This window comes from Capsicum annuum, chromosome 9 (genome assembly GCF_002878395.1).
Source record: "Capsicum annuum cultivar UCD-10X-F1 chromosome 9, UCD10Xv1.1, whole genome shotgun sequence".
Lineage (NCBI taxonomy): Eukaryota > Viridiplantae > Streptophyta > Magnoliopsida > Solanales > Solanaceae > Capsicum > Capsicum annuum.
Genome location: NC_061119.1, coordinates 59762390 through 59790215, shown reverse-complemented (window position 1 = coordinate 59790215; position 27826 = coordinate 59762390).

The following is a 27826-nucleotide window of genomic DNA, read 5'->3' as shown; positions in this document are numbered from 1 at the left end:
GGGAAATTATAATAAATGTGGCCAAACAATCTACCACCTCACATGAAAAACTATTAAAATCCTGCATTTCAACAAATCCCACCATATCCAGGATACATGTTTTCTGGAAGTTTTTTTCTCTATTAAAAGAAGATTGTGGGAAATCAAAATCTCAATTATAAGTTTCATATTGTATCACAATACCATAGCATTAAGACAACATTTATTGAAATTAGTTGAGACAAAACAAGAGAGCTCTGAAGGAAATAACATACATATCCATAGGCTTTTTTGGTGCAACAAATATATATATATGTGTGTTGTGTGTACTTATATAATGTTTTACATATATATTTCATGCAAAGTAATCACGTTAATTCTCATAGCCCTGAAGGAAATAACACATAACCTCGTAGTCCCTTTGAATGAATAAAATATGTATGTGTGTGTGAGAGAGAGAACTTATAGAATTTTTCACGTACATATCAATCAATATTAATGCTTACCAATTTGATTTACAACTAAACTAACAATATACCCTTATACTATATTCACGTGACTGGTACATTGTACCACCAACTCAAACTCAAACACCCTTTCAATTTGATCAAATGAATAACCCCTACCGTTCTACATGTTTTAGCTAACTTACCTTTAAACTAAGAAAATAGATAGAAAGAAAAATAAATGTGTGTACCACATTTATTTTTCACCAAAATCAATAACGAAAAGATCTTACCCAACTAAATAAGCACAAATACTTTCCCTGGATAATTGGCTCACATCTATATTTGAGTATCATATTTCTCCACTAGTATATTACAAAAGGAAACAATGGAGTTCACACATGGAAACAATGACGTTAAAATGTCAGGGTCAAAGAAAAGTAGATTCTATAAAATACATATTTATTGAAATGAAAAAAAAAGCATTTGGCTCTATAGCCTGCTAAACACTAACATAACAGCGAGACTTACAACTTTACCTCTTCCCATAAAAGGTTTTATCCGACACAATAACCACACAACACTTTTAGGATCAAGATTTGCAATTGGACAACTGTGTGATTCTCTAGTATGCCTCTACACTTACAAATCATGTACGATGCCATGGTACTAATAGCTTAAATGACACATCAACACTAACAAATATGGAACTTGTTATTTGATCATAGGTAAAAAAATCTTCAAGTTTGTCAAATGTGCTAAACACAGTAATAAATACACAAAAGTGAGAAGCTCTAGCCGGACTTGATTTCAACAAGACTCCTGTAATTATAGCAGCTAATGGTACTACTACTTTACTCGTAAGTTATAGCAACTATTCTAGTATTCTAGTATATAATTAATGGTACTACTACTTCACATGTAAGTACCACAGGTAAGTTACATGAGATATAGCAATTTAAATGACCATTAGTTGAATGACCTAGCCAATTAATGGTACTATAGGTAAGTTAAATAGCCCTGCCAATTAATGGTACTATTATTTTACAGGTAAGTTATAGCAATTATTCTAGTATTCTACTCTTTATAGTCCCATGTCTCTGAGTAAATGAATGAGATATATGACCTATCAAACTAGTATATAAGATAGAGTTTTTCAAATGCCAAGCACCCCTAACTTCTAACCCAAAGATTGTGAGATATAGTCAACAAGTTGCTATAGTTACAGTAAAATAAAACCTCATTCATACACCAACCATATATATGTGATGAAGGATTAATGTCATTCAGACACCAACCAAAGTAGAACCTCATTCAGCAAAATAGAACCTCAAAAAGGATTAATAAAAATTACATACATACACCAACCACTTGCTACAGTTCATGCATTTCAAATTTCTCAAACCAATACAATAAATATATAGAGGGGAGTGAGAAGGTATATGGTTACTAACTTGAAGAGCATAAGGCAGTGGTCATTCATTTGAAATTGGTGATGTTGTAGCCCTGACTTGTGATTTTTAAGGAACAAAGAATTCTTTTAGTTTTCTTATTTCTTTCATCTCATCTTCTAAGGTAGATAGACGATCATTCAAGGACTTATTTTCCTTATTCAAGTATTTGTTTTCCTCTCAAGTAGAACATAGCATGGACAATAATTCAGCCTTGGAGGAAGTGCCACCATTTAAGTCATTCAGCTTTACTCCACCCCCAAAGGAAACTATATGGCCACTGTTTTAAGGTCCAAAACACAATTCAACAATCTCCATGCTAGATAAAGATGGCTCTGCATTTACTATTTCTTCAATTTGAGCCTGCAAAATATACAAATAAATATTTTCTACCATTATTCCATATATTTTCAAGTAATTAATATACATATTAAATTTACCAAACGCACATGTTCTTTAATTGCTTCAGATTTAACGAGCTTGTTATCTTTCTTTCCACTCTCATAGAAAATAGTCTCCAAATCTGGTAGATTGCCATCGTTCCCCCCCCCCCCCTTTAAATTAAAGACAAACATGTCAAATAACACCTAATAAATTTTTTTTATAGGAAACTAACTTTATGATAATACCTTTTAAAAAATAATATCTCAGATAAGCTTGCTACCCATGTGATGAAGCATCGTCAACTTAGCTCAATTTACTGCATTTCTTTTGCTTCTCTCCTATATTTGTAAAATAATAATCAAAATAAAATTATAAAACAAAAGGGATTTTTCTAAATCCCCATAAAGAATATAGATAAAAGTATTTGTATACCTGAAAAGTTTCAAAAAAAAAAAGTTGCTTTACCAGCCACTCCCATTCTTTCTTGTCTATTCCATCTTGCTTATTTTTCAGAGCTTGAAGAAGTGACTTATTCTTCATATATTTTACATGTAAGTATCCTCTCCATTTGTTCCATAACTCATGCATCCATCTCAAAATATGTTCACGATGATCACTCAATTCAACACCTTTAAATTTATCCAACAATAATTAAAATATGGGATAAGTTAATGCATTGAAAATACTATACAAAAATTTACCAACAAAGGATAAGAACATGAACAACATGGTGAGGTTAAATTTTATAAGAATAAGTAGAGATACTATATTAAAAAAATAGAATTTGAATCAGATGTAGATATGTTAATTACCTCAACAGCTGCCCACATGTGATTCAATTTTTCTTGGCTAGTATCACTCTATATATACTCCCAGTGGACATATATTGCAATCATGAATAATTTTTCCCAAATGCTTCAAAAATAGTTTGCCATTTTTCCCAACCGTTTGATTATTGTATAAAGTTAATTTCAGCTTTCCTCTAATTTCAAGTGTAGAAACTTCTTTGTACTTATTGCTACCTCGAACTCTTTTTACCTTTCCAAGATTAGATGAACCTATACTAGTACAATTTGGTATAAACTACAACAATCAAATTTACTTCGGAAAATTAATAACATATGAATTCAAAATATACCTTTTTCAACATTTTGACAGTATTGCATGACTTGATCAATAGATGAAGGCAATGAAATATTGGCTTGCATATCCTCTTTGACAAGAATCAAGGAATCTTTATCCATTCTTTCCATTTTTTACTAGAAGGCATGGTAGAACTTGAACTTGTGATTTTAGATAGAGTTCGCACATGTTGGTTAGTACAAAGGGTGCTCTTGTTTAAAGATTCCACCTTTTTTCTAGAAATGCGTAAAGAGGAGCTCAAAGATCTAGGTCTTTGCTCTACTCCCTTTACTATACCACCTAAACTTAAAAAATATATCATTAAAGTTCATAAAATACATAGTAGATTTTCAAAAATACAACATATTTGAACAAATACTTACTTGTTTCAAATTCTTGAGTGTATTTCTTACCAATGGTTTCCATTTCTTGACTAGTAGACATGGAGTATTTAAGACCTTGTCCTTGACCCATCCCTATAGAACCTAGACAAATAAATCATATTTCATAATTTAGCATTTAAATTCATATAAATATATGGAACATAACTTTACCACATGTGTGATCATTGAAGACATCTTTAGTTCACAACCTAGAATATCAATTGCAACCTGATTTCAATCGGTATAATAAAATATCTTACTTGTTTCACACTCTTAGGGGTATTGCTTGACAACATTACTAGATTGAGGAAATAGACTCTTAGTTGATATATTTTCTTTCTCAACTAAAGATCTAAGCCCTCATGCTCGTTCTTTTCCTATAACATCGGGCGTGAAAAATGTATACATAGTACTCTTTCCAATTGATCCAACCACATTTTCAGTCTTCAATCATTTCATCTTGAACCTGTAAAACAAGCATAAGTGAAAAAAATATGTAAAAAATGGGAAGATATAGTAATACAGGAAAGCATCATGCATGTCATCATAAGAATGTCTAACAATATAATTATTATTTTAGATAACCAAAACATTACCTCATTAGTTCCTTTTCATTTTTTTGTGACGGGCTTCCTAACTCTACAATATCATTATCCATTTTAATATCATCGTTCATTTTTTCCAATGTCTAATAGAAATCACGAGGTTAAGTCTTCCTCTCTAATTTCCAACCTTTGTTGAAATTATCATTAACATAAAACACTTAAGATGCTTGGTCTGCTAAAACAAATGGCTCATTTGTTTACAAAAATCTACCCGAATTAACACTCATGAGGTCATACTCATCTTTCTCCCTCTATTTCATCATACAAATCAAACCAATTGCATCAAAATAAAATCACTCTTCTATCTGGTACAAATTACAACTCAATAACCTCTATTAAAACACCATAGTAATCAACGTTCTCACCGGAAGTACCATTATCGCCAATTACAACAACACCACAATTTTGAGTTCTTCACTTTTAATCATAATCTTCTACATGAAATATATATCAATTAATAATATAACCATTGCAATGTGATGAATATTTGGTAGGATCGTATCAAAGTGAAAGCAAATCTTCCATGATCTGACTATCATCTCCTTTATGCAATTGTGCGACCTATCAATAAGATTGAACTTAATACTTTAGAATGAGTAATATAATATTAAAATATTAAATATTATGGTTATGTATTACTTACTGTATCTTTTAACATTTAATAAATTGTCGATTCCATACTGCATCAGATAAGTATCGGATAGTATCCTTACGAGTTCGTGCAAATTCTCTACAATATTAAAGTGAATCATAAATCTCATATAGAAAAGAAATCACCCTAAAGAAAATAATAAAAATGAGACTACATTAGTGTTTTCCATACATAAGATACGGTAAAAATTTATCACAATTCTTCAATATGTATCTATGTGCTTGTTCTAATTCATCGGCCTCAATCTCACATGTATCTTTACCTCTCAAAGTTTTTCTAGGTTGATAAAATATAGATAAACCTCCATCAATTTCTTTTAAAACCCCATCATAATTTCATTCATGTCGATTGAATTTTGTGTCCATTCTATGAAAATACCTTGAACACAAGGTCATACACTCATTTGCAATGTAGCGCTCCACAATAGAACCTTCAGGGCATACCCTAATACCAATGAGAAAATTCAAAAATACAACAATCGTTCCATAGAATACATCCATCTATAATGTATAGGCCCGGCAATCTTAGACTCAATAGCTAAATGAATAGGCAAGTGCATCATGACATCAAAAAATAAAAGAGGAAAGACCTTTTCTAACTTGCAAAGTGTTATGGTAATTTGCACTTCAATATATTACAAATCATAAATTATCAACTCCTTGGATCCAAGCACACTAAAAAAATAAGGTAACTCAATAAGTGGTTCACACACTTCTTTGGACAACATACCACGAAGTGCAAGAGGGAGTAGATGTTATAGAAGAACATGACAATCATGACTTTTCAAACCAGATATCATGTGATCTTTTAAGTTCACACATTGAGAAATATTATATGAAAACCCATCAGGAACTTTTAGATTCTTTAAGAAAAGATAAAATTTATACTTATCATCAGAAGGCAATGTGTAACGTACAGTTGGAACTGCAACTTTCTCCCCCTTTTGGATGAGGTGCAATTTTGGTATAATGTTCATCTCTTGCAAGTCTAATCGAGTGTTAATTGTATCCTTGGTCTTTCCTTTAACATTCATGAATTTCCCTATAAAATCCTCACATATAATTTTTTTCAATATGCATAACATCCAAAATATGTCGTAATAAGAGAGACTACCAATATGGAAGCTTAAAAAAGATACTTTTCATGTTCCAGTTATCCTTTCTATCTTTATGTGATATCTATTTCCTTTTCTTTAGATCTCTTGATAATTGTTGCCCTTCAAGATCTCGTACTTGATTAAGTATCTCAGTACTATAATGATTTTTGGATAGTGGTCTTTTCTCTTCTGTACTATCAAAGTACTGTTTCTCATATCTTTATTTGTGACTAAAAGAAAGGTAACACCGATGACCCATAAAACACTGCTTCTTACTGTCAGCCAATCGAATTGAGGAAGTGTCTTTGTTGCAACACGGACATACCTTTTTTCTTTGGTACTCCATCCAGATAAATTTCCATATTCTTGAAAGTCATTGATGGTCCATAACAAAGATGCATGCAACATGAAATTTTGTTTAATAGATGCATCATAGGTCTCAACACTAATTTTCCATAACTCATTTAATTTCTCTATTAATAGCTGAAGATATATATCAATTGCATCTCCTGGACTATTTGGACTAGGAATAAGCACTGACAAAATAAAATTTTCTTATGTCATACATAACCAAGGTGCTAAATTATAAGGAATAAGAACCACAGGCCAAATGTTATGTGGGATTTTTGAATTTTGAAATAGTTGAAATCCATCACTAGCAAGTCCAAGTCTAACATTATGATGCTTGTCCACAAATGAAGGATAATGTTCATCAAGTGAATTCCATGCCATTGAATTAGTAAGGTGCCTCATTAATCCATCATTAACTCTCTTATCCTTATGCCATGCCATTAGAGTCGATGTCTTTGCAGACATAAACAACCTCGGAAGTCTAGGCTTTAAGCATAAATAGTGCAAACTTTTTGCTTCTATCTTTTTACCTTTTTTCTTCATTATTTCTCCACTATGGGTATCTATTTTCCACCTAGACACACCATAAATTTTACAAGAATCGAGTAAGCTATCTTCCTTCTATTATAACGTGCAATCAGTAGTGCAATAATCTATCTTATTGTAAGAAAGTTTGAGTTCTTGAATGATTTTCTTTGCCTCAAAATATGAGTTTGGAAAATTGGTACCATCAGAAAACAACTCCTCTTTCAACATTTTCAATAACATTAAAAATGATGCATTACTCTAACAGTCCATACTTTTGATGTCAAGAAATTTAATCAAAGAGGAAAGCTTTGACACTTTTGAATTTTGGTAAAGTGGTTGCTCGAAATCCTTCAATAGTAAGTTAAAAAAATTCTTCAAGGTTTGGCTCCTCGTCAAATAAATCATCACAATTAGTGTGTGCAGGTCCACCATCAAGATTAGGATATAAATCTCTCAATAATTCTTCCACTTCATGTTCACTCTCATATTTTTCCATTTCATCATCATGTTCATCTTTAGATTAAGATTCAGATTCAGATAATAGTTCACCCAAGCGCCCCCCATGGTGAAACCAGAAAGTATAATTTTGAACTATTTCATATACTTTTAAAAGTGCCTCAACTACTTTATGAGTTCCCAAAGTTGTATTGCAACAGTTGGTGCATGGAAATCGTATTTCATGTTCTTCTCCTATTTTTCGAAAAGCATAATTCAAAAACTTTTTCACTCCATTTATGTAGATTTCATTGGACCGGTCATTAATAAGTCGCATCCATTGCTTACTAGGTGCCATAACCTTGTAAAATACATATAATATTAGATTGAGAAAAATAAAGAATAAAAAATTATAATTAAGATGCATAGATACATTCGCAACAAAATAATTCTACGTGATGTTATGAGGTCAATTCCTAGACATAGGATAATGTGCTTTCAGGTAAGTTTTAGTTTAAAAGTTTCTAGCTTTCTGTATTCTTATTTATCAGAAAGGTATAGGGAAGAAAAATGCATTGAGAAACTAAGAAATACTAATATATACTATTGGGAGGTGTAATTTGGGCTACATAAAGTATCCACAAAAATGGTTCTAGCATTTGTTTAGGCTACACTAAAGTCAAGAGGAAAATATGGTTTCACATATAAGCAAATTTAATTTCAAATTGAAACTTCTAATTTTATATCATACTTTGTTATCTCATTATTGTTTATGGGGTTCGGTTTAGATTGTTTGTGGTTTAGGATCAAGAAAAGGCAACTTTCATATTGTTAACCTCTTTAAATTATTAGTTTGAGTAAACCAGCGCATTCCCGCATAGTGGGGTCTGGGGAGGGTAGAGTGTACGTAGATCATACCACTACCTTAGGTGAAGTAGATAGGCTTCTTCTGATAGACCCCCGACTTAGGACCGATAATAGTATAACAAACACAAATGAAAACAGTATAACTAGGTTCTCTTATGTTTGAAATAAGAAATCACCAGTCACATATCTTGGATGTTCCTTGATCTATAAAGTTAAGGAAATATATGGGTAGAAAAAATGATCAAATAACAACTCAATAAACAACAACCATCCAGTGTCATTATACTAGAAAATAGTTCTTCTTCAACAAGTCACTTACTTCATATAATAGTTTCACTTATAACAAACAAATCAGTAAAGACTACATCATCATGGAAACTTCACTGAAGCATTATAGCAAAGCACTTAGGAGATTAAAACTTGCAACAAAGCAAATTGCAGTAAAGAAATCAGTAAAGACTACACAAAGAAGAATAAAACTTCACAAAACAATAAGAAACTAAAAAAATAAAAATTTAGATCAGTACTACTCAGAGACCAAAAGTATTGTAGCTAGGGCTGTCAAAATATACCCATTAAGGCTAAACCCGACCAAATTTTTTTGGGTTGGTTCTCTGTTCTGACCTCCAATTCAATGTTCTTCTTAAGTCTCCATTACTCGATTCAACTAAAATCACTGTAATTTCTTCTGTGAAGTCGTTACTACCTGATGGCATTACTCTAATTTCGCAAAGGTTAGTAGCTTTTTGTTTCTGTTGCAACTAAGAAAGTTCAGATGCAAAAGAAATAGTGAAAATTTTTGGACTAGATTCTTTTCCTCTTCTGTATGTATACAAGAATAATTTGAATCTGGGTAGAGTTGATATTAGAAATTTGAATAAGGAGTGGGGCTTGGATATCTTTTGAACCTGTGTGCAGACTGTAGGTATAATATTAATTACTACTTTATTATATATTCTATAACCCACATGAGTAATTAGTGCTTTAAGAACTTTCTGTAGTGAATAAATAGCATTGACACCTACTTGGTAGACATTTTAAGATTCTTAACCCACATGAGATGGAATACTAGTTAAATTGGACAATAATCACTAGTGTACAGGAAATGAGGTGGAGCAGAAGAGTAAATGTGTCAATTTTATATACTATCTTAGATTCATGGAAGAATGATGCTATGATTTTGTTAAAAATATGTTGTTACTAACAACTATGTTTGGACGACTGAAACCAGGTTTGGTTTATGAGAATGAGATTACAGACCACTTAAAGACTGTTCCAAACAACTTTTCATGCCCTGCTAACTCGAGTGATGATTCAGTGTCAAACATGAACTACCCATCGATAGCCATTTCTCTATCCAAGGTAAGAGAAACCAAGAAAGTAACCAAAATAGTAACTAAAATTGATAACGAAGAATCAGTATATACCCAATCATAATAACACCAGATGCATGGAGAGTTCGAGTGAGTCCAAGCAAATTGAAATTTATAAGTAAGACAAAGAAACTAAGCTATCGAGTGAGTTTTAAAGCAATGTCTAGACAAAGATAGTTTTTTGGATCAATTACATGGTCCAATGTTAAGAACAAGGTTAGAAGTCTATTTTTTTCCTCCTTTTCGTGACATTTTTATGAATCTTCCACTTAACTAGTCAGTATATTACTATCATTACCTCAATTTTACTATTTCTGTCTCTACTAATTTAGAAGCATGATCGATAGAATGGACTTTGTGGATTTTAATTCAGGCAGATCTTTCACTTAAACATACATATCTCACCTTCTGTAATTACACCTGGCCATGATTTGTCCTTCCCATGTTTGCATCTATTTTGTGCTTGGTGACGTGTGGATGAAAGTGGATGAAAGATGTTTTGTGGATATCCAGCCTATAGGAAGGCCTCTTCGTCTTACATTATAGTGTTTTACATGTTTAAATATTTCCTTCAATATCCCAAAGGGAGTAATTTCAATTTTTTTGATAAGAATGGAGGCACTGGATACTTCATAGTTGATTAGATACTTTAATTATTTCTAACACTTGCTAATTACAAATGACATCAACACTGAACTAGATACCTTGTTAGTTGTCGCGAGGACTTCACTCTCCTTAACATATCTCTAGATTCACCAAAAGTTATTAACTTGTTAGTTATTCATAAGGTGAAACAACCGAATTATATTTCTCTGCATTTCAGTTTAAGACAAGCTTAAGGAGACGTTCTTTATAGCTTATCCAATCTGTTGTTTCAAAGTTGTTGCATTATTAAAGATGTTGGCTTGGTGTTGTTGTTATCTAATCAAATCTATTGTCCTGGTCTAGAAACAGGGAGTTTTCATAAAGAACATCAAAACAGCAAACACCTTGACTCGAGGACTGAGAGCTGGAACGGTGTAGATTAATTGCTATGATGTATTCGATGCTACAATTTCTACTACGATTTCTATGCTATTCAGGTTGAAGTTTTTGAAATGTTGTACATCTTATTAACACTGAGAAGCAGCATCATAAACATGAGTTATGAGTTATCACTCAAGACTTATATCTTCCTCTATGTATTTATATATGGGCGTAAAATGCTACCTTTGCCAGGAATGAAGGTAGATGCCATTAGCAGCACTAAATTGATGAAGTAAAGAGCTTATTTCATCCATCTAACAAAAAGGGAAAATCTAAAAACTTACAAGAAAAGTCAAAGAATGAATCTAGTAACTAACATATCAACAAATGAACACACTCTAAAACAAGAGATCACAAATACATATCTCGAAAAATTGCAAATTCTCTAAAATAAGAGATCTAATAGTGTTAATAAAATTCTATTGACCTGAAAATGAAAAAATACATATCTGAAAATCCTCTAAAACAAGAGATCACAAATACATATCTCAAAAAATAGAAAATTCTCTAAACAAGAGATCACAAATACATATCTCAAAAAACATAAAATTCTCTGAAATAAGAGATCACAAATACATATCTCAGAACCCTTTTCATAATAAAACTCACACAAAATTGATCCAATGGAGTTAAAGAAAATAAAAGGGTACACAAAAAAGATTAAAACTTCATCAAACAACAAGAAACTAAAACCATAAATGACTTTGGATCACTATTACATTAGACTCTACTTCATCAGTACTAGAACAGGAAAATGTCTAAAATGCACAATTAGCTGGAATAGGAAAACGCTTAAAAATGCATAATTATCATCTTACAGAATAGGATAAGAAGCTACATAGGCATCATGCGCGCCGATATAGAGCTAAAGCAGGTCACTGCAATGGAAAAAAGAGAGATGAGATTTTATGGATGAGAAATCATACCTTGATCGGTTGTGATGGAAGATGCGATGGGAATCAGAGAGATTATGGCACAATTTAAGCATTCAAATATGAGAAAAGTCGATGGAAATTTGATCGATATTAATGTTTAAGCAAATTAGCTGGGCGTGATATATTTTTGGAGCTAGAATACAGAGGGTTTTTTCATTTTAATTTGACACGTTGAGTTTTACGCATTATTTTATTAAAAAATTTATTAGATTAATTATTTGGCAGCACTTTTAATTTATCGGAATTATTAATAAGGGTCGGTTAATCATTTTCTTAAGATCAAATTTTATGCCTTCACTATAAAATGCATAATTAGGGACCGAAATTTAATCTCTCCCTAATAAGTATACTTTTAGAGATGAAATTATTGACTCGTCCCTATATGTTGGTCTTAAATAGACCTTTTTATTGTAGTGATTGGCAGTAATCTATACAAATCTAAAGGGACCCATCCTTCTTATGAACAAAGAGTACCAAAGCACCCCACGGAGAAACACTGGGGAGAATAAAACCCTTATCTAGAAGATCCTTCAACAACTCTTTGAGTTCTTTCAACTCAACTGGAGCTATTCTATAAGGATGGATAGAGATAAGATGGGTATCCAGTAAAAGATCAATTCCAAAATCTATCTCCTTATCGGGAGGAACAGCAGGAAAATCATTAGGAAACACCTTAGGAAACTCATTTACTATAGGCACATATTATAAGGAAGGACCCTCCGAGTTGGAATCTTTAACCTAAACTAGGTGACACAGACACCCTTTGGAAATCAATTTTCAAGGTCTTAGATAAGAGATGAACATTCCCTTAGGCACAAGGGAACTCCCTTCCTATTCTATAATTGGCTCATTAGACAATTTATAAATGACCTTATGGGTCCGACCTTCTAAGAGTCATAGCGCGAGTCCAACTAATCCATCCCTAAGATGACATCAAAATTGACTCTATCCAACTCTATCAAGTCTACTAAGGTCCCTTTACCATAGATAGGTATCACACAACCCCTATAGACTCTTATCCATAACAGAGTCACTCACCAGGGTAAACATATAAAAGGGATCAGGAATACACTCAAGGCCATAACTAAAATAAATGGCCACATAAGGTGTAACATATGAAAGTGTAGACCTAGTGTCACATTCATAACTTGACATATTAACATGTTCTCAACTGAACATGACATGAGTGACTAATATTATAGAGAATGTAAGGACATAATTCACATGGGAAACACATTATCATGACTTGTATTCAAAACTATTAAAAGAAATTTGAGTAATTTTGTACTTAACATTGAACTTTCATGAAAAGAGAAAAAAGGGTTTATACTTGAAAATAAGAGATTTCTTGGGACTCAATGGGTGGATCCTGAACTGCCTTCTTCAGCTTGACAAAAATAGGATCCTTATCTTGCTTTTCTTTCACTTCAGTAGCCAATGAAGATTCTGAACCATTCTAAACCCATATACTACCTCTGGCAGAATCAACCAACCGAACACCTAACCTAGTAAGCTGATAAACCTCATAGACTAATTCCTTCTTATCCTCGCCAACATGGGAAAAACTTTCCATAGACAATCTACTAAGGGTGTTAGCCACTACATTAGCCTTACTGGGTGATACAACACACTTATATCATAGTCCTTCAATAATCAAAGACATCTTCTCTGACAAAGATTTAGGTCTTTCTCACACATGCTGTAAACTCTTATGGTCCATAAATAACCAACATGAACTTTGTAAAGGTAATGCCTCTAAATCTTTAAGGCAAAGGCAATGGCTGCAACCACAAGGTCATGGGTCGAGTAATTCTTCTTATGATGTTTAAGTTATCTAGAGGCATAGGATATAACCTTACCTCGATGAATCAATACAAAACCAAGACCAACTCTAGAAGAATCACAATAAAACACTAACCTATCTAAACCCTTTAGTAGAGACAATGCTAAGCGAAAGTAAGTCGAATCTTCAGCTCCTAAAAAATCTTCTCACGGGAATCTGACCACAAAATTTAACTTTCTTCTAAGTAAGTCGAGACATGGGAAGAGAAATATAATAAAATCCTTTAAAAGACCATCTATAGTAACCAAACAAACCCCAAGAAACTCCTAATGTCTAACAAAGAGATGGATCTAGGCTAGTTTCTTACTACTTTGGTCTTTTAAGAATCAACTCAAATGTCATCACAAAAAATAATATGACCAAGGAAAGCTGCTGATCTCAACCATAATTTTCACTTTCTAAACTTAGCGAATAATTGGTGATCCTTAAGGGTCAGCAATACAATCCTCAAATAATTTGCACAGTCACCTTTACTATGAGAATAGATAAGGATGTCATCTTGAGGACTATGACAAACAAGTCCAAGTACTGCTTGAATACCCTGTTCATCAAATTAAAGGAGCATTTACTAGTCTAAAATACATAACTATAAATTCGACATGATCATACCGAGTTCTAAAAGTTGTCTTTAAAATATCACATTCTTTGACTCTGAATTAATGATAGCCAGATCTAAAGACTACATTAGAGAAATAACTTTCACCCTAAATTTAGTTGAACAATTCATCAATCCTGGGGAGAGGATACTTATTTTTGATTGTGACTGTTTAACTCATAGTAGTTGATGCACATTCTAAGGGAACTATCTTTCTTGTACATGAAAAGAACTAGAGCACCTCATGGAGAAACACTAGGCCTGATGAAAACCTTATCTATAAGATTATTCAATTGATTATTCAATTCCTTAAGCTCAACTAGATACATTATGTAAGTAGTAATTAAGATAGGCTAAGTATCTGGGAGGAGATGTATTTTGAAGTCAATTTCCCTCTCAGGAAAAACTACGAGAAGATCTTTAAGGAACACTTTTGGGAACTCATTCACTATCAGAACTTACTCAAGACTCAAAGTTTTAGAATTTGTGTCCTTGAATCAAATGAGATAGTGAATACATCCCCTGGAAATCATCTTTGTTGCCTTAATATATGTGATAAATCAACCTATAGGCACTGAATTTCTACCCATCCATTCTATTATAGGTTCATTAGGAAACTAGAACTATATTAATCTGTTTCGATAGTCAACTGAGGCATAGCACGAGTGGAGCTAATCTATGCCGAGAGTGAAATCAAAATCAGTCATCTCTAACTCTACAAGGTCAACTAAAGTGACTTTCTATGACATTGTGATCAGCCAATTTCTGTTTACCCATTTGGTTATAATAGAACTACCTACTAGGGTAGACACTAAGAAGGGTTCTGCAAAGATTTGGGTACTGACGCCAATGTCTACTGCTTTATAGGGAGTCAAAAAAGAGAGTGAAGCTCTGGGGTCTAAAAATGCATAAATATGAAGATGGAAGACTTGTAACATACTTATAACCACATCAGGAGAAATTTCCTGATCCTATTGGGTCTGGAGAGCATAAAGTCAATTCTGGTGATGCCCACTAGTGGCACTGGAGATGGTGTCGTGCTGAATTGGGCGTCCTACTGGAGTTGACAAAAAGTTGGACTGACCCTGCTGACAAAAATCATTTCCCTTCTGGGCAACCACTGGACAGTCCCTGATCTTGTGTCCTGGCTTGCCACATCTAAAAGACCTATCACTACCTTCCCTGCACTTTCCTTTTTACCACATCTCCTATAAAGTGGATTGGTGTGACCATTATTTATACTACCCTGAGTTTGAGATCCTGGAGCCTATCTCAATTATCCTACCTGAACTTAGGCACTAGGTCACTGGCTGAAGATGGGGCTGGAATAGAGAATGATTCCCACTATCAAACCTTCGCTGTGAGAAGTTAAAGTTACCAGTTCTAGCCCTCTTATTCTCTCTTTTATTTTTTTGAGCTTCTTCTCCTTAATCTACAAAGCATGGAGCATCAATCCAGAAAGGTCCATCGCCTTAGCCAACATAGTTGTTCAAGATTTTTTAACCACATCATTTGAAACCCAGACACAAACTTTAAAATTTTAGCCCAAGAATCAGCCACTATAGTCGAAGCATAAGCATACCTCACCAACTAGGTAAACTTAAGTAAGTACTCCTTCACACTTATGTAACCCTGCTTTAGATTTATAAACTCTTGTACCTTGGCCTCCCTCTACTCGAGTAGGAAAAACTTATCTAAAAAGGTCGTAGAAAACTCCTTCTACTCAATAGGCCCTACCTCGACACCTCTATCCTCCTTCCACTACTTGAACCAAGTATGAGCCACCCATTTTATTTGGTAAGTATCTAAATCAGCACTCTTACTAGAAATAACAACCATGATATCTTTCACTTTTTACACACGATCCAGAAACTCCTGCAGATCCTCCTTTAAATTGGATCCATAAAAATAATGAAGGATTTATTCGAGTGAAGTCTCAGATCCTAGCTGATGTCATGCCCACTACTAGATTGGCTGGGGCAATAGCCTACTAGTTATTCTGAGCTGCCACAGTTTAGGCCAAAATAGTGAAAGTGGTCCTAAATTTGGCATGGGAAACATGTCCGTTTAGAGGGTCTTCATGAATAGGCAGTGGTGTGGGATGATCCCCATTCCTTCTATTATTTTTTCTGGAGGCATTTTCTATAAATAGATGAAGGATAAGTTAGAAAAAAAGGAATTCAATATAGATCACGCTCTTTCGTACGACATAAATACTAAAAGAAGGGAAACTTTCCTAAAATGTCTTGTAGCCTCTTTCACATAAGTGTGGAGTGCTTCACACCTATGTACAAGACTCTACTCAATGCGGCTTTCAGACTCCCAATGAAACTTTAAAACCTCAGGCTCTGATACTAAGTTTTGTCATGACTCGAGGCTACCCCCTAGTCATCACACAGTGATAAAGGCTATAAGTAACCCCAATCTAGCCACAAGTAACGCCAATTTAACCCATGATCTGGTACATTCTATGAGCACTGAATAAAAAAATAATACAAGCATTACATGCTAAAGCTCAATAGATAAAAATTTTGTGAAAATGAAATACTGGAACAATACCCAACTTGTTTGAAACTGCTAATAAAACTGAAATTAATTCTGAACATCTGAAAGCCTCTAACACATGAGGAGTTTATAGGACCAAACCCCAACTAACCTTGATTGACTAAGATATAGGAAATTCTAAAAAATAACTATAAATAACTTTTCCTTGATTGATGAGTTCTCACCATAATTATTGCTGAGTTGTATTAAACTGACTAAGGGTGATCGAGAAACTAAGCATCCAAACCTCTGTTATAAGGAAACATATTGCAAAAGAGAGTATGTGGTCAGTACTTTGAATGTACTGGTATGTGAGATAGGTACTAACTAAAATCATATGGATACTAAACATGAATGCTTAAATTTGTAAAATGAATGTAAGACCAAATAAATCATGTACTGTAATAATCTGTAAAACTATCTGACTAAATAGTTGATAAACTAAACACGTGGTCATACAAACATGAGTTGGGCATAATTTGAATATAGAACTAAAACTATGGGAGGTATTTTGTAATCGACATGCACCAACCTGAGCTAAACGGGGTCTAACCTGTAACCCCAATTGAAAGGGTGCCAGTATCTTTCCATGAGTACAAACACGTGCTATGTGAATCCACTAAACGGATAATTAATGTCCTGAAGGACTAGGGTGTCAATCATATACTAGTACATGACCCCTAAGAGAGTTTCATTCCTCTACTAGTGGGTCACATCTCATAAACTATGCTAGCTACATAGTTCTAGAACTTAGGGACTACAACAAAATGTCCTAGTCCTCTACTAGCAGGTAATACTTTATCCCTAGGTTTGCTTGGTGCTAAATCCTACTCCCAATTGAACATACACTTATACTGACTAAAGTTAACTAGACTCATAACAAATAATTGCTCATCATGAATATGATAGTCTAAATGTTATAATAAAGTCATGATTTGACTGACTTTAAACTTAAAAAATTTTAACATAGGTAAACGTATAGGTAACAGATGTTCATAACCCTCTAACACTGAATAATACTTTAAATAGTATAACATTATCACTACTGTAAAGAAATTCATGATCGTGGACCCAAAACATAGTGTATTTCACTAAACTAATGCAAATCCATGATTATGAGTATGGAAAATATGTTAAACTTATGAGGACAACAAATTCACATGGTTTAATCCTAGTTTTACAGATTAACTTGGTATCAATATAACGTGACATAAGTGAAAAAGATTATAGAGCATGGAAGGACATAATTCATATGGTAAACACTTTATCATGACTTCTATTCAAAACTATTAAAAGAAAATTGAGTAATCTCATACTTAACAATAAAATTTCATGGAAAGAGGAAAAAGGATTTATACTTGAAAATAACGGATTTCTTAGAATTCAATGAGTGGAAGGAACCTATTGATGAATATCCCACATACCTGAGTTACTTGAATTCTTGAAGAAAACTTGGAATTGGGACCTTGAATGGTAAAATATTAGGGGAAGCCTTTAACTTTGTGCTCTTGGGAAAAGGGAATGATTTCATTGTTAACTGATGAGGAATGGGGAAAATAATGCCCCTCTTGACTTTTAAAATGTTAATTGGGTGTTTAAGGATAATAAAAAACCAAAATGCTCCTCACCCCATTAATGAAGCTGCAGAATAAACCTAGCCTCTGTGATACAGAGGCTAGACTCCATGACACGGTGTGTTTCTTAAAAAACAAACCTCTGGGGCACTCTGTGCATCGTAGAGAACCAATCCTCATGGCACAATGAAATCGCTTAGTCATTCCGCCTTCATGAAATAAAAACACTGCAAAACCTTTCTAAAAATTCCAAAACTTTCCCGGATAACCCCTTTAACACCTCTAAACATATTTCAACTCATAAATTAATATTTTAAACACAGAAAAGCAAAAAATAAAATGTTCGTAATATTGGAGTCTTAAAAGGGCCATGTCACTTGTACTTACTGTGAAATAATTTCTTTGGGACTTTTAAACATTGGATAAATAGCTGGAACTCATCTAGAATCTCGTAGGGTATTATACCCGAGGTCAAGGAGACAATATACATCACAATAGAAAATTTTTAGCATACCAGTAAAAACATTAAGAGATGCCTTAGAATCCTAATGGGTGGTTAGAGCATACAAATGATTCCAACTAGTACCGGAGCCAAAAGCAGCACCCTTTGAGCAGGAGATAAAGAAGCATCAACCAAAATCTTATTAGCCCCAGTAGAAACATCGCCTGATGGATATTTTCTCTTAATATGGCCAGGCTGGCCATATCTGAAACACTTATTCCTCCCTTCATCACAAAACCCACGATGCAATTGTCCACAAAATCTACTAAGAGGATGTGATAGACCTAACTTGGCCCTACTTTTAAGATCCCACAAAATCCTAAGCTCAACTCAGTATTTAAAGCTTTCTAAGGGGTACCAGACTTAGAAAATTCTAGCTAAGCATTCAGACTTAGCATTATTTTGGCCTTCGTAAGTGGGAAACTCTATTGCATGACTCTTATAACCTTAAATTATTGATCTTTAGATTAATTCATGATCAGGAATGTTAGTAGGTGTCTCCGAATAAGTTTTGGATTTTTTGAACCATATGTAGACCATGTTCGAGTGACCAAAATAGTGAGTCAATGCGATCTCAACACATTGCATCTTTCCTTGGATTGACGGATAATTTTTCCTCAGCTCAGTCCAAATTCTAGTGAATTGATGCAGACTCAATGCAGTGCGTTGGCCATCATATCGATGCCAACAATGCAGTGCATCGGTCCACGCATTGATAATTTAGTTTTCAGTCATTAAAATCCATTTCCTCAGAGGTATTAAGGTATTTTTCCCATGCCTATCAGCCTCAAAACACAATATTAATCCCCTTTAGAAGCTAAATCCATTCCCTATTCTCAAACTTCTCAAGAACAAAAACCTAGGTGATCTAAATTCAAAAGCCAAGGCTTAAGATTTCACCAATGTTCTTCAAGAATTTAGCAACCAAGGTAAGTAAGTGTTCATCCAAGGGTTCCTTCCACCCTTGGAGTCCAAGAAACTCTTTTAAAATTCAAGTAGCCTGATTTCATGCTTTCCATGATTTGAAATCAAAGTGTATTCATGATTATTGCTATAATTGGGTTTCTATTTCATGATTTATTACAAGATTGAAATAGAGTTATTTGATATGTGTGATGTATCATGTGAATTCATGTTGAAACCCATAGAATTGTGAATTTAGAAATTGAATCATGATCTTCACATGTTGTTTAGTATTATGTGCATATACTAGCCATCCAAGTGTTTGATGAATTGCTCATGTGAATGCAATAATAAGATTATATCATGCTAGTATGTATACTATTTCATGCCATGCAAGTGTTTGATAAAATGGCTCTATAGATACATTATGAACAAGTGTGTATTTTTATCCAATGCAAGATCATGTAAAGCTTTAATTTTCATGTTATAGAGTCTTGGGGGTATTTATACCCAAGAATTTAGTTGTTTACCTAGAGCCAGTGTCAGTTATAGAATAATCTCAATCACATCTTGATCAGTAGTACTCTCAGTTAGTTACAGGGCTCGGGAAAACTCAGTAGACTCTGTATTAGTCTCGTCTAGTTTAGTATTCAATTTAGACCTTAGTAAACTCAGTCAGCTAATAGAATTCAGTAGTATTCTGTCATACAATATAACTCAGTAAAAATTAGTGATAGTTTAGTCAAGCCTAGTATGAACTAGGAAATTAGTTCAGTATCTATTCAGTTAGGAGTATGATTCAGCATCGAGCGAACCCAGGGATAGGAGCATTCTTGCCAGTAGAGGGTTTAACTCTTAGTACCAATTCCTGCATTACAGAACTATGTATCCAGCTTAGGTTGAGATATCTTCCTGCCAGATTAGGGTGGAAACATCTCACGTGAGATTTCCTACGAGTGAGGGTTGACAAAAAAGCTTCCTGTCAGAGAGGGTTAACTCATAGCTTGTCTTTACCCATGGCACGGTACTGACACCCTTCCAACTAGGGTTACAGATTGACCGTAATCTATTTGGAAAGGGGCAAGTTGATTAAATGATTACCTACTACAGTTTTGGTTTCAGACTCAGTCTCAGTATAGAACTTAGTTCAGTTCTATAGACAGTACTGTCAGACACAGTGACTCAGTTCAATACAACTCAGTATATATCCACAGAATCAAGATTTTCAGATACAATCACTCAGTTATTAGCTACATAGTATCGATAAACTCAGATATTAGTAAATCAGTAATTTAAAACTCAATATCCAATGTTATCAAGATCTCAATTATAGTATATGTATTCATGCATGTACTCTCATTCAATTATATTCATGTCATTCAGTCAGTATTGTTCATGCCTATGAACCCATGCATTTCAGCCTACCTCACTTAGCATACCAGTATATTTAAAGTACTGACGCATACCTTTCTCTTGCGCTCTGATGTCTTATATCATAGGTTCAGATGCACGGGCTATGAAGCACCCCTAGAAGATCATATCTTTAGCAGTCAGAGTTAGTGGTGAGTCCTTATAGTTTGAGTACATGATTATTTTCTTTATTATTTAGGTTTATCAGTATAGTTTTCAGTAGTTAGAGTTAGTTGGGGGCTTGTCCCATCAACTCCATAATTCAGACAGTAGAGATTTTTCATACTAGAGTATTTTCTAACAGATGTTTCAGTTTTGGTATTACTATACCATACTCAGTTTTATTTCAGTATTGAACCTATAGAAACTTTCCACCTAATTTCTGCATATTTGCAATATTGCTATTCAACTATTGTAACAAGTACCAGTCATGGGTTAGCTTGTTGTCCTTCGGGACTATGAGCATCGTGTAGCATTTGGGGTACTTGGTATCAAAAGCTAAGGTTCAACAAAGTCCTATGAAGACTAAAATCCATATCTATTAGAGTCTTATACATAGGTGTGTAGCGCGCCACACTTATGGACAAGAGGCTATAAGATGTTTTTGGAAAAGTTTTCCTTCTTTTAGTATTCATGTCGTACAAGTGAGCATGAGCTCAAGTTAAACCCCCAATCTAATTCATCTCTTCCTTATGCTTCCAGAACATGTCTTCCAGAGAAGCTAACAAAAAAAGTAATCAAAGCCATTCGGCCCCTCCGCCTGTTCAGGCAGATCCCCTAAATGAGCAAGTTTCTCACTCTGAATTTAGAGCTACTTTCACCGCCTTAGCTCATTCATTTGTTGCTCAGAACAATCAGTTGGTTGTTATCCTATCTAGGCTTACATCTTATGCTCCGCAGAGTAAGGAGGAGAGGTGAAGGAAAAATAGAAGAAAGAATTAGAGGGCCAGAATATCTAGGACATAGAATGGCTGAACCAATCCCCTTTGCCTGAAATATAGCAAAAACCACCAGGGTATCTGTAGAGCTGGCAAGGATGTGTGTTTCGAATATGGAAAGCTAGGCCCCAGGGTTAGATAGTGTCCTCAGGTGGGTTCGCAGAGTCAGCATAACCATCTCCCAGCTTAGTCCGATCGCCCGAATCTACAAGGTACCGCATCCAGTGCCACCAGTGGGCAGCATCCAAACAAACTCTATGCACTTCAGTTCCAACAGGATCAGGAAAGTTCTCCTGATGTGGTCACTGGTATGTTACAATTTTATCATTTACATGTTTATGCTTTGCTGGATCCAGGAGCTTTTTTGTCCTTTGTTACTCCTTATATAGCTGTTGACTTTGGCTTCAGTCTCAAAATCCAAGTAGAGCTTTTCTTATTTTCTACCCTAATGGGTAAATCTATCATAGCCTGGCAGGTATACAGGAACTATCTGGTTATGGTATCTCAAAAAAATTCACTTCAGTAGACTTAGTCAAATTAGAGATGACCAATTTTGATGTTATTCTCGGCATGGATTGCCTTCATTCCTTCTATCCCTCAGTTAACTACATAAATTGAATTGTCCAATTTCAATTTACAAATAAACTCGTCCTTGAGTGGAGTGGTAATTCTTTAACACTTAAGGGTCAACTTATTTCTTACCTAAGGGAAAGAAAAATGATATCTAAGGGATGTGTCTACTATCTCATTCAAGTCCAGGACTCTAGTTCAGAAACCCCTAATCTTGAGTTAGTATCAGTAAAATGTGAATTCCCAGATGTGTTTCTCAAAGATCTCCCTGGAGTTCCTCTCGAAAGGGGAAATTGATTTTGGAATCGATTTTCTTCCAGATACTTAGCCCATATATATTTCTATATATAGAATGGCTCCAGTAGAACTCAAAGAATTTAAGGAACTATTGAAAGATCTCCTAGATAAGGGATTCATCAGACCTAGTGTGTCCTCGTGGGGTGCACCAGGTCTATTCGTGTTTAAGAAAGATAGTTCTCTCAAAATGTTATGGACTACAGTCAGCTAAATAATGTTACAGTCAAGAAAAAAGTATCCACTTCCCCGAATCAATGACTTGTTTGACCAACTTTAGGGTGCCAGTTACTTCTCCAAGATAGACCTCAGATCGGGTTATCATCATCTTAGAGTAAGGGAATGGGACATTCCCAAAACAGCTTTCAGAACTCGGTATGGTCTCTTTAAATTCTTAGTCATGTTATTTGGTCTTACTAATGCCCCAGTAGCTTTCATGGACTTGATGAACCGTGTGTTCATGCAATACATGGGCGTGTTCATCATCGTCTTCACAGATAACATTTTTGTCTATTCTCATAGCAAGAATGATCAAGCAGATCATCTCAAAATCGTATTTAGACTCTTAAAAACCATCAGTTATCATGATATCTATTCATGTCTTACATGTCAGCTCTATGATCAAATCCCATACTTGTGCACATTAGCAATCATGTACGATTACAGTTTCTAGTATAAGGAATTTCAGTTCCCTTAGTGTTATGAACTATGTTCAATGAATACAGAAACTCCAGACTCAGGTCATGCAGCTCATGATTCAGGTACGCATGTCATATTTTACAGTATGCTCAGTTCTAATGACCCATGCGACAATCCTAGTGATCCGCTAAATTTAGATTTCATCATGCATATCCTCAGTTTAGAACATTTAATAAATCCATGATATAGTGAGCAATTGCTTAGGTGGGAGAGAGTAAAGGTTTCATGTTAAAGGAAAGATTTTTGCATGCTTGTCTTACACAAGGCTACAGCTAAGAAAATAATCTTAAATGTTAGGTTAGTATGCCAGTAAATGGCTAGCAAGAAGTTGTATGTAGTTGCTGAAGGAGGGAAATCAGAATTTTTCCTAAAAAGAGAAGCTGAAAAATTACAGAGTGTGAGTGTATAATTAAATCCTTAATTTATGTCAATCTCCATAATGTAGCTATCAGAGCCCATCATTCAGTCTTAGTTACAGTCTCAGCTACAGTCTAAGTTACCATCTTAATTACGGTCTCATTTACAGTCTCAGTCCAATAATCAGATCAGTAACTCAGTTCAGTTTCAGGTTTTCTTAACCATAGAGTATAGTTATCAGTTATTCAATTATCAATATTTTAGTACCTCAGTTTATAGAATATTTCAGAATCATGTTATATGCTTGGTCTTGCATTCTCAAATAACATAATTTTCACAAATTCAAGTTTAGTTATCTCCTATTACACAATTAGTCCTTACCTCATATGTATAATACTCTATAGTTCCAATCTAGAAATTTAGACTAAGTGCAGTTCAATATTACATGACAAAGTATTCATATTTTAGACATTCAGATAGTCAGATAAGTTAGTATGTTTATGTGCTCGTGCTCAGTACCCAGTGAATATTTTCACTAGTCTCAGGTGATATGCTATACTAAGTTTGGGGGTATAGTTGAGAAAGTATTCATGGGATATGTCTAAGCTTGAAAATTTGTAGTTACAGTGCATAAGGTTTAGTCACTTCATCTTAGATAATGTTTCGTAGGCCTCAACTCATATTACAAAATTTTTGCCAAGATGTGATTTTCTTATTCAGCTATGTTATTCAGCCATGTCAAGACTCCTTGCTCCCTAAAGCCACTAGAACTCTATAGAAAGAGTGTCAAATAAAGGCTCCAGTCGAATATAAGTTTTCAGCATAAGTTAGTCCGCAAAAACCAGCAATTCAGTTTAGTAGTTAGGTAGACAATTTTCATATGGTTAAGTTTCCCATCTTTCCACCTAGATGCACTATTCAAAGTCTCATAAATGCAACTATTTCAAAATCGAGCAATCAAGTGGTTGTGAGTTTAGCTCATTTTAGGTGTTATGCCTCCGTTTTAGATCCCCGATATCCAGTCACAATTTAGTTCATAGGTGCCCTGTGTATCATCTCAGCTTTTCTTCAGTATCTCAGCCAAGTCAACATTCTTCAGGGTACATAATGTCCCAAGCAAGAGATGCACTATAATCCCCAAACTTTCATGACCTAAACCTTCTATATTCTCTTCATATAATGAATCCAGTTTGGAGTAGTGGGTACTCATAGGTGGACCCTTAAGTTCCAATCTTAATCGTAAGCCATGTATTTAGTAGCTTAATTCCATTCATGATTATCAGTTCCTTTATCACGTTTCAAGCTCAGTTATGTTCTCAAGTTCCCATTCATGCATATTTGGTAAATGATCTCGAGTTAGAGATTGGTGATTTTGTATTCTTGAAAATCTCTCTTATGAAAGGAGTGAATAGGTTGGTAAGAAGGGAATTTTAGTCCCCGATATATCAGTCCATATTGAATTCTCCTCTATTTTAGAAAGGTATCTTATGAGATTGAGTTGCCTTCAGACTTAGCTTCAGTGCATCCAGTATTCCATGCCTCCTTGCTTAAGAAATGCATAGGTGACCCAGCAATCGTAGTCCCTATAGAAGGAATAAATATCCAAAACACCCTCTCTTATTAAGAGACCCCAGTCAAAATCCTTGATTTTCAGATTCGCAAACTGAGGAACAAAGAAGTCCCTCTAGTCAAAGTACTTTGGTGGAATCAATTCGTCGAGGGAGCTACTTGGGAAGCAGAAGCAAACATGCAGACCAAGTATCCTCACCTCTTTTCTAAAAACATAGAATCATCCAAAGGTAACAGTTTTCCTTGGAATTTATTCAATCTCATGTTCAGGTTTAGCTACCAACTTGGTATCAATTAACGTTTCATACTCAGTCATGCATTCACAAATCAGTTCAGTCATATATTCATGCATCACACATACATGTCTATTATATAAACTCAGTTTATCAGTAAACCCAATCATGCATTCATAAATCACGTTCAGCTATGTACTCATGCATCAGATATGTATATTCAGTGAGATAATTCAGTATATGAGTACTTTCAGTCATGAAATCATGCTTTAGTTGTGCATGTTCAGTGTCTAAATCTAGTCTATCAGTATTCTCAGTTGAATCGATCTCATTTGAGGATGAATATTTCTAAGAGGGAGATATTGTAAGACCCCGTCAAATCCTAAGCTCAGCACAGTCTTTTAAGCTTGCTAAGGGGTCCCAAACTTAGAAAATTCTAGATAAGTATTCGGACTTAGTATTATTTTGGCCTTCGTAAGTTGGCAATGCTATTTCATGACTCTTATGACCTTAAAGTATCAATCTTTAGATTGATTCATGATCAGGAATGTCAGTAGGTGTCTCCGGACAAGTTTTAGATTTTTCAAATCTTGTTTAAACCATGTTTAAGTGACCAAAATAGTGACTCAATGCGATCTCGATGCGTCACATCGCTCCTCACATTGATATATTATTTTTCCTCAGCTCAGTCCAAATTCTAGCGAATCGATGCAGACTCAATGCGGTGCATTGGCCATTGCATCAATGTGAATGATGTAGTGCGTTGGTCTGCGCGTCGATAGTTCAGTTTTCAGTCATTAAAAGTCATATCCTCGAGGGTATTAAGGTCTTTTTCCCATTCCTATCAGCCCCAAAACAAAAGATTAAGCCTCCTTAGAGGCTAAATCCATTCACTATTCTCAAACTTCTCAAGAATAGAAACCCTAGGTAATCTAAATTCAAAAGCCAATTCTCAAGATTTCACCATTGTTCTTCAAGAATTTAGCAACCAAGGTATGTGAAGTGTTCATCCAAGGGTTTCTTCCACCCTTGGAGTCCAAGAAACTCTTTTAAACTTCAAGTAGCTTGATTTTATGCTTTCCATGATTTGAAATCAAAGTGTATTCATGATTATTGCTATAATTAGGTTTCTATTTCATGATTTATTACAAGATTGATATAGAATTATTTGATATGTGTGATGTATCATGTGAATTCACGTTGAAGCCCATGGAATTGTGAATTTGGAAATTGAATCATGATGTTCATATATTGTTTAGTTGTAACGATTGGAAATCTCATCCCGAGATGTCACATGGTGCTTAAGGCTACAAGTAGCCCCAAGCTAACCCTTTGAGCATGCTAGTAAGTTTAGAACTTACTCTAATGACAAATAAAGCTAAACAAAGGCACTGTCATATCATATTTCAACTAAAATAACAAAGGAATATGGTCTGAATAGCACAATAATGAAAAGTATAAAACACCACTGATCGTCTAGTCTGACAAAGCCTTTACTAATCAAACTAGAGAGCCATTGGGATAAACCCCAACTAACTCAAATTGATCTAAAATTAATACTCAAAACACTTTAAAAGAGAAAAAAGCTACAGATATAGGTCCTCGAACCATAAGGACTCACCAAGGATAAAGATGTAGAGAGATGCTCGGAGATCACTGTCGCTGCTTAGACTAAGTACCTGAACCTATACTATGAGACAATGTAGCACACAGACGTATATGTGGATTAGTACTTTGATGATGTACTGAGTATATGAGGGGTATGCAATACATAAAACAACAATATCATCAATCTTTATAGAAATCATGTATAATGATATTACTGACTTACATAGCTTGAATAATCTCAAAAAATGTATATCTCATAATTTATGAATAATGGAATGCATAGTATAAAAATCGTGAGTCAATATACTATTTCTGAAATCTGTAGTTCTACTCCCTTCTCAAAATGTATAGACTAAGTGGTAAAGTTCTCACCTCTGTATTTGAGAGCTAAGACTGTAATTTTAAAACTGAAATCTAAATTAAAACATTAATTGAATAAGTTTGTGAGCCTTTACACTTAGTATCTAAAAATCTTTACTGACCAAGATATATTTCAAAGCTTTAGGGAAAATAACTTATCTCAAGGAACATACTTTACTTTAGAAACTAATCAT